Raw genomic sequence first — 12,158 nt, 5'->3', positions numbered from 1 at the left:
GAAGCTGAAGCTCCAATATTTTGGCCACCTGATGTGAAGAGCTGACTCATTTGAAAAGACCTTGATGCTGGGAAAGATTGAAGGTGGGAGGAGAAGGGGACAACAGAGGATGAGATGTTTGGGTGGCATCACTGACTCACACACATGAGTTTGAGTAAACTCCTGGAGTTGGTGATGGACAGGGAGGCCTGGTGTGTTGCAGTCCATGGGGTCCCAAAGAGTAGGACACGACTGAGCAACTGAACTGAACTGGGGTACATTCAAGGGTGTCGGTGCCGACGGTAACGTGACCCGAGTTGACTTTTGGAGAATTCCGGCTGTGGTGTATTTATGGAATCATTAAAATCATTCCTGTGTCTGGAATCTGGTTGTCTCCATATTGGTTCCTGATCAACGTCAAGGAGCCCATGTTTGGCTCGTGAACGTTCAGGGTTAGTCCCCTTATGAGAGCTCCTGCTTCTGTATTTCACTCTGGCCTTGCTTTCTCGTGTGAGAAAGTTGCAGCTGATGCATCCCTGCGTCTGAGTGCTGCCTTGTGGTGTTTATTAGGGCAGGTGCTCAGCTGTCACCCGCCTGTCCCCAAGTGAAAGTGTTAGTTGCTCAGTTGCATCTGACTGCGACCCCATGGACTGTGGCCCTCTAGGCGCCTCTGTCTTGGAATTCTCCAGGCAAGAATACTGGAGTGGGTAGCCATTCCCTTCTGCAGAGGATCTTCACCCAGAGATTGGACTCTGATCTCCTGCGTTGCAGGCAGATTCTTACTGTCTGAGCCACGAGGGAAACCCTGTGTCCAAGGAGGAGCAGAAAAGGGCCGCTGCTCCCAGTGTAGGTGAACATCACCTTCACAGTCTGTAAAATCTGGTGATACTGAAACCGTTTACCTCAGATTGGGCCTCGAACCCACATGGCTGAGACTCAAACCCAGCCAAAACCCTGCTTGGGACTTGAACCCACGTGTCTGAGACTCAAACCTAGCCAAAACCCACAGTACGTGGTTTCAGAATCTAATGAAGCTCAGGTTCTTGATGTCTCATCACAGGATGAATTCAATGAGAGATGAAGTGATAGATAAGAAGTGGGTTTATTCAGATACAGAGAGACACAGACTTCACAGACACAGTGTAGGCCATCACAGGCAAAGGTGGCCGTGAACCATGGCATGGTTAGCTTTTATAGGCTGGGTAATTTCATATGCTAATGAGTTGGAGGACCATTCCAACTATTTTGGGGAAGGGGGCGGAGATTTCCTGGATTTGGGCCATCACCCACTCCTTGGTTTTCCAACAGTCATTTCACTTGCTGATTCAGGATCAAGGTCTAGTCTTGTCTGCCGTCTCTGTCCCATTGGATTTTAGTCAGTTTAGGTTGTGTCCTTGGGCTATGCCATTCTTTCAGAAGTTGTGCTCTGCCCCTTCCCTCCTGTTACAGTACTCCAAAAACACCTCACAGATTCTCCAGTCTTTTTGAACATTCATCCCTCAGTTGGGATTTTTTTTCCTAAAGGGTCTCTATCAGAATCAAAGATTGAAAACTAACTCAAGTCATGTAATTTATCAGAGAAAAGAGCAAAGCCCAATGTCTATGGAATCAAGAGATAAATGATGGCTAAACCTCATAGTCTTTGACCATGTAATTGATTTTCATGCTGTTTTGGTTTCCTAGGGTTGTCATAACCAGTTAGCACAAACTGGGTGGTTTAAAACTGTAGAGATTTGCTATCACAGGCCTGAAGGCTTGGTGGCAGGATCTATTTCTTGCCTCTCAGCTTCTGGTGATTGCCAGCAACTGTGAGTGTCCTGGGCCTGTGGCCGTTTAACTCTGATCTCTTCCTCCACAGCCACTTGGCCTTCTTGTGTTTCTCTGTGTCTCTTCTCTGGCAAAGACCTGACTTCCAAGTAAGGTCACAGGTACAGTGGGTTAGGACGTTGGTATGTCTTTGGGGGGAGGCATAATTTAACCTCCAGTGCTGTCCAAAGATGTTTAGCCTGTGGGGCAGCCAAAAGATTAATCATTACAGACTGTTGCTCAGATGTGAAGGGACCTGGGCTTAGCACTGAGGATGCAGAGCTAAATAAGATCTCACCCTTGAGGAACCTTGATCATGGAATAGGAAACGTACAACAGTCTAGACCTATGGGATCCAGGGGTTGCAGAATGAGGAAGGTTTTGTTTGTTTGTTTCTTTGTTTCTTTCTTTCTTTTTACACTAGAAAACTCCTCCAATCTTGATGGAAAGGTGTTGTGAAAGGAGGACTCAGTGACAACTGAGTTAAATAGAACCAGTTGTGGTAGGGGAAAAAAATTCTTCAAGGGAGTGCTGACTTCAGAAGACCCAGCTCCAAATACAGAGCACAGAACAAAGCAGAAGAGTTCACAGGGGCACAGTTTTGTTCACTCTCGGGGGGCTGGGGGGTGGAGGGCAGCCTTCTCCAGTGTTTCTCAGTTTTGCAAAGCTCATCGCCTATCTGCAATCATTGGTTTCATCACAGCCAAGAGCAATGTTTTCATTAGGAACTCGGCCTGACTTGTGTTAGTGGAGCTCAGGATGCTAAATGCCTTTGTTTCCTCATTCAACTTGTTATGTAACGTCCATAATCCAAACAGCATTGAGGCAAGGTGTCTGCTTGGCTTCTCGTGTGTAACAAGCATGCTGTTTCATTTAACCGTGGGCTCAGTTCTTCAGAAACATAACAAAATACCTATTTCTCAGCCTCTGTGCTGTTAAGCGTCTGGGCCCTGAGGCTGTCCCCTTGTGGTCCTGACTGATTCGGTCCCTGCAGCCCTGGTGCATGTCACATGCACAGACGAGTGATCGCTGAGCAGAAACCTGGAGGCCAAGGCCTTCAGATAAGAGTGAGACAGAGCAGGACCCTTAAGTCTTTCCCCTCCGTGTCCTCCGCCTGCCTTTTGTCTGTAGAAAAACTTTAGCCAAAGAATAAATTAACCAGAGAAATAAGAAAATGCAGAAACAAAGGAAAGCAGTCAAACAAGACCAAATAATAAGGGAGTTCCCTGGTGGTCCAGTGGACAGGACCAGAGCTCTCACTGCCGTGGTCTGGGTTCAAACCCTAGTTGAGGAACTAAAACGGTACAAGATGGATGACATGGCCAAAAGCACATAAAACAAAACAGAAAACTTTTAAAATACCGAATGGTAATAGTTTAGTCATTAAACAAAGTCAACGACCTTCACTCCCTCCTCCAAGGCTATAGATAATATTCTGAGCTTTATCCTTTGAGCTGTTTTGCAGATAGTGAACTCCCCACCCCCATCAAGTGGAAAAAGTTAAACTCCATGATGACCAGACAATAGCCATAACATAAGCTGCCACGATTCTGAGAACTGGTCTCAAGGAAGTGGGAACAAACCAACCTTGGAACTGAAGATGAACTGCACTTAAAACAAGCAAGATGACACTGAGTAAACAATGGGAAGTGAAAGTTGTGTCCGACTCTTGGCAACACCATGGCCTGTACAGTCCATGGAATTCTCCAGTGAGACCTAATCTGATGAAGTTCCTGCTCCTTAAGTGTCGAGCCAAGGAGCTGACCTCCCCGGCGGAAATGCTGAAGACGGTCCTCAGGGATAACCAGGAGCACTTCCCGGTGGTCTTCAGCCATGCCTCGCAGTGCCTGCAGCTGGTCTTTGGCGTGGAGGTGAGGGAGGTAGACCCCAGGGAGCACACCTACACTGTGGCCCCTGCCCTGGGCCTTACCTGTGATGCAATGCAGAGCGGTGGGCAGGGCCTGCCCAAGGCCCAGCCTCTTGGTGCTGGTCCTCAGCCAGATCATGAGGAATGGAGACCCCACCCCTGAGGAGGTGGTCTGGGGAGCGCTCAGCAGATGCGGATGTGTGTTGGGAGGGAGCACTCCATCTTTGGGGAGCCCAGGGAGCTGCTGACCCAAGTGTGGGTGCGGGAGGGATACCTGGAGTACCAGCAGGTGCCTGACAGTGACCCTGCTCGCTACGAGTTCCTGTGGGGTCCCCAGGCCCATGCGGAGACCAGAAAGCAGCAAGTCATGGCGTTTGTGCTCGGGGTCAGACAAAGGGCTTTGAGGGCCTTCCCACTTCAGTCTGCAGAGGCTGCGAGGGAGGACGACAAGGAGGCCTGAGCCAGAGCGGCAGCCAGCCAACCCTTCCCTCTGCGATTGAAGAGGGAGCGTTCAGCCTTCTCAGAACTGAGGGCCTGGACCAGCTGGGGGCGCCATTCTGTAGCTTCTTTGGGTTCCTGTTCTTTATGACGATAGGCAGATTCATCTCTGTTTCCTTTAGGAAACTGTCAAACTTGAATTGTCTTAATAAATAAAACAATTATTAAATAATTTAAATAAGTTTACTAAATAAACTTCAGTGTCTCAGCTTTGTGAATGATGTTGATCACAGTGTGTCTGTCCTTATCCAGTTCAAGAACAAGAGTTTCGCTATTTTGTAAAAGCAATTGGGAACTCTTCCATTTTGTTTTGTGGTCCTGAACAGGATACAGTGGAATTGGAATTAGGACTGTTTTGGAAATGCGAGCTTACTGAGCAGTAGTATTGATGGGGGAAGAATTAGATGATGAAAGTAATCATAGTGAATTCATGCTTCTGTCCTTCTTGTGTATCATTCTCAAAAACTAAATTATCCTTGTTAAAAAAAAAATAAAGACTCAGAAATAAGGTGGGGATCAGGTGGGGCTGACGCCGTTCACAGGCAAAAGCCCAGGTCCTAATCCTTGCATGCTTTTTATTGCTAACATCGCCTTCCTTGTAGGTGCTCTAGAGATATCTGTCTTTTACAATCTCGAATCAGGGATAAAGACATACAATGCACAGTCCTCAATGTCAAACCTTCAGGCCGTCAGCTAGTGACGACCTTTCTCAGCAACCCCCCCAAGTCTTTGGTTATGGAAACAGCCACTGACGGTTTTCCATCAGCGACATCAGCACTTCAGCATCTTGTTTGCAAAGATGTTTTTCCACGATGTGCTGTTTACTTGCTCCCAGCCTTTTGCCTGGGGTGATGAGAAAGCCATTCTTAGTTTTCAAAGAAGCCCTGTTAATTATAGTGCAAGCCTGTGCATAGCATATTCCCTACATATCCCCCTTTTTTATTTTTTGAAGCTTATTTTTGGTGATTATTGTTGAGCATAGAAGCCCAAGCGATAGCCTCTAATCGCTGTTGTTTCTCATCAACTTTCTTGGTGATTCGCCGCCACATGTGGCGGTTACCACAGATAACATAGCCAAGAACAAGGCAGCGAGGTCAAAGGCCGTCCCTGCTCTCTGGCCACTTTTCCCCCCGTCAGCGGTCAATTTCTTCCGTTGGCCTCAAGTGGCCATTGCTGCTCGTCAGCCTTGCTGCCCCGTCACTGGCGGCTCTCTGGGAAGGTTGATGTCGAACTGTGTCTTCTTCTTTCCTTTCTTTGACCGGGCTTCCTGGTACCCAGTGGTGTTGTCCATCATCTGAAACGACAAGCGCATAACCTCATCCTTTCTTAAGTCTAAGGCCCTCACGCCAATTGTTCGTAGCATTTTCCCACCACACCGGAGTATTATCTGCAATTAATTGACCAGGAGTGTAGTTTTCACTAAGAAAGGTGTTCTGAAAATGCAGTGTTGCTGCTGGCGTTGTATGGTCCAATCGTAAATCCAAGAAAGTTAAAGTAAATTAAGCTTGGGCTAATTCTCTTTTGGTGTCATCAATATGCCATACTTTTCTCCCTCTTTCTGTTTAAATAACATATTGTTTAGAGTTCAATGCGTGCGTCCCATAACAGCCTGGCCTTGAGAATTATACGGAATACCTGTAGAATGAGAAATATTCCAATCAGATAAGAATTTTGCAGAACCGTGACTCACATATGCAGGCCCATTATCAGCTTTAACATGTTTTGGTAGGCCCGTATGAGAAAAGGCTTGCAAAAAATGTGAGACAACATGAGCAGATGTTTCTCCAGAAGGAGCAGATGCATAAATCATGCCCGAATAAGTATCCACAAAAATATGAATAGCTCCCAAACATCCAAAAGAAGGGACATGGGTAACATCAGTCTGTCAAATACTGTTGGGATAAAGGCCTCTGGGGTTAACCCCTGTAGTAGTAGCAACGTGGTGAGCAAGAGTACATGTAGGGCAGGCAGAAACAATGTCTCGGGCTTCCTGTCTGGATAATCAAAATTTATTCATCAAGCCACGTGTATTTATATGTGTGAGTTGACGAAACTCATAAGGAGTAAGAAAAGCAATTAACAAAGAGTTGATGGAATCATTGCCCTTTGCCAATGGTCTGGGCAAATTAGAATGAGATCTAATATGTGTAATGTAAAAAGGGTCGGAACGAAGTCTTACTATATTTTGTAATTGAGAGAATATTATAATAATAGATGATTTAGAAGAAGCCTTTGATAGAGATATGGTTTCAATAATTTGTGTTGTCTGTACAGCATATTGAGAATCTGACATAATATTTAATGCTGTAGAAACATCCTATAATATAGCAATAGCCTCTAATTCAGCTTGCTGAACAAAGGTTAAGATAGATTGCCAAACCTTTGTTGTGGGTCCAGTATAACCAGCTTTGATAGTTTTATTTGCATCAGTAAAATACACTGGAGCATTAACAAGAGGAATTGTTTTTGTGATAATAGGAATTATTCATTTGTGTTTAGCAGCAATAGTAATCAAAGGTGACTTTGGAAAATGGTTATGAACCTCACCTATGAAATCACCAATGGCAATTTGCCAATCCATACCAGTAACTGGTAACAGACAATCTACGGAGTTGATTATTAGTGAAAGGAAGCACAATGTCTTATGGATCATAACCAGAAAGTTGTACACATCTGGATCTCATTTTTGAAACAAGAAAGGAAATAAGCTTTATGTAAGTGGTCATTATTTTCTTAGGAGTGTGGGATAAAAATCCCCATTCAAGGATACCCTGTGGTTGCCATAATATTCCTGTAAGGGCATCTAAAGCAGGAGGAATAAGTCAAGAAACTGCCGCAGTCAGATCTACTTGTTTAAGTTGTCTTTGCTCAATAGCTTGATTTGCAAAATCCAACTCCTGTTTAGCCCGTTCTCTCAGTACCTGGGGGTTATTTAAATCAGTCTTCTTGTAGGATTTGAAATAGGTGTGTTAAGGAATGATTGGGAATTCCTAAAGATGGTTGTAACCAATTTATATCTCCTAATAATTTCTGAGAATCATTTCAAGAATCAAGTTTTCAAGGAATCAGAATTTGTATTTTTTGTGGTTTGATAATATTTCTTTGCAGTATATATCCTAAATAGGTATATGGTTCCTGCTCTCGTAATTTATCAACAGCAATATATAACCCAAATTCTTTTAATTTAATCTCTGTGTTTAAGAAGATACGTTGAAGGTCCTCGGCAGAAGGAGACACTAAAAGAATATCATCCGTATAGTGGATAATATAAACATGAGGGAATTGCTTTCTAATAAATTCAAGTGATTTGGAGATGTATAATTGACGTAACGCAGGACTGTTAAGCATTCCTTGTGGCAATACCTTCTGGTAATATCGAGACACTGGTTTTTTCATTATTAATTGACAATACAGTGAAGGCGAGACGGATGGCATCAGATTCTTGTAGAGGAGTAGGATAGAAACAGTCTTTAAGATCAGTGATCTTTATTTTCCAATTTTGTAGTATCATAGAGGGTGACGGCAGAGAAGGCAATGGCACCCCACTCCAGTCCTCTTGCCTAGGAAATCCCAGGGATGGAGGAGCCTGGAAGGCTATAGTCCATGGGGTCGCGAAGAGTCGGACACGACTGAGCGACGTCCCTTTCACTTTTCACTTTCATGCATTGGAGAAGGAAACGGCAACCCACTCCAGTGTTCTTGCCTGGAGAATCCCAGGGACGGGGGAGCCTGGTGGGCTGCCGTCTATGGGGTCGCACAGAGTTGGACACGACCGAAGCGACTTAGCAGCAGCAGCAGCAGAGGGTGACGAAATGCCTGGTTGTAAAGCAACCATAGGTTTGATTATAGCATTAATTTTTCTTAAATCAGTTAACATTCTCCATTTCCCAGATTTCTTCTTAATAACAAAGAAAGGAGAATTCCAAGACTGGTAGTTGAGGCAATATGATTAAGAGATAATTGTTCCTCTGGTAACTGTTCAAGAGCCTGTAAGTTTTCATGTGATAGGGGCCACTGCTCTGTCCAAACAGGCTCATCAGATTTCCATGTCAGTTTAAGTGCTGTTTTTTGTTGTTCGGCAGTGGCCCCCACTAAAAAGCCTATGTCTTTTGAACTGGATTATGTCCTGTATTTGCCATGATTGTTTAGCTTGAGGAGATATAGTAGGAGCTGTCACATAAGCTCCCCATTGTATCAGTAGATCTAGTCCCCATAGATTAATAGGGATTTCTGCACTTAAAGCTTGTAGAGTTGCACGTTGTTGTTCGGGATCTGAACAGGTCAAAATATTAGTACCTTTTTGAATATTTTGCATAGTTCCAATTCCAGTTAACACAATAAGAACATCTGTTAAAGGCCAAGAAATTGGCCAGTGCTTTTCAGATATTATAGAAACCTCAGCTCCAGTATCTACAATCCTGAAAATCGCTTAGTATTGGTACGTACAGATAATGTGGGTCTAGAATCAGATACAAAACTTTGCCAGTACACCTGTTTTCCTGTGCTTCCAAATCCTCCAGTTCTTTAACTACGAGGCTTCCTAGTAGTGACATAGGTAATAACAACAGTGGAGCTATATGATCTCCTTTTATTATCTGATAAGGATGCTCTGTTTTCATCACAACAGAAATCTTGTCCTTACAATCTTCATCTGTCACCCCTGTTAGGACTTGGACTCTGTTACTTGTAAACTACTGCACCCTAATAACACCCACACTTCCTTTAGGTACTGGACCTGTAATTGCAGCAGGGATTTTATAAATTCTCGTCGTCGGCACAGGAAGTAAATCATTCACGGCGAGGATATCTAGGGCTGCGCTCCCGGATGTTGCAGAAAGGAGGTCGGTAAGCGGGTGTACAGTTTGGAAGGGCTGGATGAGGTTGCTGTTCGCTGGCTGGGTACACAAAAGGAACAGCGTTCCAGATTTGTTGAGAGCTCATATTGTTTGACAGGCCCTGAGCGGGGCCCTTCTTCCAGTTTCCCCATGAAGGGCATCTTTTTTCATGAAATGCAGATCTACACTGATTAGCCCAGTGACGGCCTTTATCACAGCAAGGGCATAGCCCAGGTGTCTTTTCATTTGCGGGAGCAGGCTTATTAGGCATATTTTTATTAGTCTTGCAATTTTTCTGCCCATGTCCTCTATTATCACACCTAAAATATTTAACCTGTTGACTCGCTTGTTGTTTCAAGCCCATAATGGCTTGAGTCAACAATTGCATCTTATAGGGTTCCGATCCAGGATCGTGCCAAGCCTTAGTAAAATCCTCTAGAGGCTTTCCTTGTACTCTGCTGCTGCTGCTGCTGCTGAGGCGCTTCAGTCGTGTCCGACTCTCTGCGACCCCATAGACGGCAGCCCACCAGGCTTCCCCGTCCCTGGGATGCTCCAGGCACGAGCACTGGAGTGGGATGCCATTTCCTTCTCCATGAAAATATTCCATAAATGAATTTCAGTAACTCTTAAACATTCCACAAAATTTCCTAAGAACCTGTGAGAGTATAATACCTGGCAATCCTCTCTAAAACAGAAATTCACCTATGTGCTTACATTACTGCTGATGATCTGAAATGTATATGGTCTCTAAAAAATAACAGTACTGAATAAAACTGAAAGGGCCATCCAAGTTCCTACATAATACCAAAGTATTTATCCAGGATTACTGAATAAATCATAGCAATTTGGTATCCTTTTCAGAAGGAAAAAATCTCAGCACTTACACGCCTGTGGCCTTTCACACTGTACCAACTGAGTAACAGTAAATGAAGGTGTAACCGCTACATCTTCCTCACCAACTTCTGTGTCCTGAAATATGATGTCTGCCCCTGGCAGCTACCATTCCAGCTCCACAGGGCATTTTCCAGTCAGACAAGCGGTACAGTGATCATTCTTGTCAAAACATTGCAGACCATTCTCATTTTCTTGAATCATAATATCTTCCTTTGTACAATGACCATTGTTTTCAAAACATTCCAGACCATAGTACAGGCCTGTGGATAGCATATTCCCTACATCCAGGCCAGAATACTGGAGTGGGTAGCCTTTCCCTTCTCCAGGGGATCTTCTTGACCCAGGGATCAAACCCAGGTCTCCCGCATTGCAGGCAGATTCTTTACCAGCTGCGCCATGAGGGAAGCCAAATCAGACAATGACATGACTATTTTCAAGCGAGATGACTGTCAGAGCTGATCCATGTTGATGTATGGCAGAAACCAACACAATATTGTAATTATCCTACAATTAAAAATAAAGAAAAAAAAAGATGACTCTCAGAGCTGACTGTGTGGTTTCTGCATGTAGCTCCTACCCCCTGCCTATAGAGCCCTAAAGCTCCCCTTTAAAAGTTCTTATGCACTGATTGGCAGTGAGGAGTTGGCCTTTGAACATGAGTCCACCTTCTTCTCTGGTTCCTGGACTCCTAAATAAAGCAATTTTTCCTTTATATAAACACTCGCCTCTCGAACGTTGGCCTTCAGGTGGCAAGCAGCTGCAGCTGAATTCAGTAACAAGAGGTCATAAGTCCAGAGGTCAATGTTTAGAGGTCGGAGGAGAAGGGGACGACAGAGGGTGAGACAGTTGGATGGCATCAGCGACTCAATGGACATGAGCTTGAGTAAACTCTTGGAATTGGTGATGGACAGGGAGGCCTTGTGTGCTGCAGTCCATGGGGTCACAAAGAGTCGGACACGACTGAGCGACTGAACTGAGCTGAACGTTTAGAGGGGAGGTGGACATTTTTCAGTTCTATATGGGCTGTTATCCTTGCACAAGATCATACCAGTTCCTTGCCAGAAACCCACACGTTGATTAGGGATACAGATAGCCTGCATCTGGGCTCCTGCCCCTGAAGTCCCATCCAGCCTGGCTCCTGCCCCTCTCCCAACCTCATTTTCCTTCCCTCACCCCTTCAGCCCCTGAACAGGGTGTTTCTCACTCTTAGAATTTGGAAGGCCATTCCCCTCACCCCCACCCTGTTCCCTCTGCCCAGAATGCTCACCCTCTATCTTTTCCCAGTTGAAAACTCAGATTAAATGTCTCCTCCCATCATCCAGCTGAACATGGTCTTCAGGCCTGTTCATCAGCCCACCTCCCTGTTATTTTCCAGATCCTCAGCCAGACACTCCCCTGATGCCAAGCTTCCTTCAGTATTTAAACACTTTGGATCGAACGTCTTGGGATTACAGTTAAAAAAATATGTTTTCTTGAGACTTCCCTAGTGGTCCAGTGGTTAAGAATCCTCTTTGCAATGTGGGGTATGGGGATTTGATCGCTGGTTAGGGAACTAGGACCTCACATGCCTCAGAGGTGTTCAGTTAAGTTCAGTTGCTCAGTCGTGTCCGACTCTTTGCAACCCCATGAATCACAGCACACCAGGGCTCCCTATCCATCACCAGTTCCTGGAGTTCAGTCAAACTCACATCCATTGAGTCAGTGATGCCATCCAGCCATCTCATCCTCTGATGTCCCCTTCTCCTCCTGCCCTCAATCCCTCCCAGAATTAGGGTCTTTTCAAATGAGTCAACTCTTTGAATGAGGTGGCCAAAGTATTGGAGTTTCAGCTTTAGCATCAGTCCCTTCCAATGAACAAGCAGGATTGATCTCCTTAAGGATGGACTGGTTGGATTTCCTTGCAGTTCAAGGGACTCTCAAGAGTCTTTTCCAACACCACAGTTCAAAAGCATCAATTCTTCGGCATTCAGCTTTCTTCACAGTCCAACTCCCACATCCATACATAACCACTGGTAAAACCATAGCCTTGACTGGATGGACCTTTGTTGGAAAAGTAATGTCTCTGCTTTTCCACATGCTATCTAGGTTGGTCATAACTTTCCTTCCAAGGAGTAAGCATCTTTTAATTTCATGGCTGCAATCACCATCTGCAGTGATTTTGGAGCCCCCAAAAATAAAGTCTGCCACTGTTTCCACTGTTTCCCCATCTGTTTCCCATGAAGTGATGGGACCAGATGCTATAATCTTAGTTTTCTGAATGTTAAGCTCTAAGCCAGCTT

General features: G+C 44.8%; 1 pseudogene; it reads left to right on the top strand.

The window, feature by feature from the left end:
• LOC102179370 lies at positions 3,183-4,232 on the top strand (annotated as a pseudogene).

This window comes from Capra hircus, chromosome 6 (genome assembly GCF_001704415.2).
Source record: "Capra hircus breed San Clemente chromosome 6, ASM170441v1, whole genome shotgun sequence".
NCBI classification, from domain to species: Eukaryota; Metazoa; Chordata; class Mammalia; order Artiodactyla; family Bovidae; genus Capra; species Capra hircus.
This window is presented reverse-complemented; position numbering and strand designations above follow the sequence as displayed.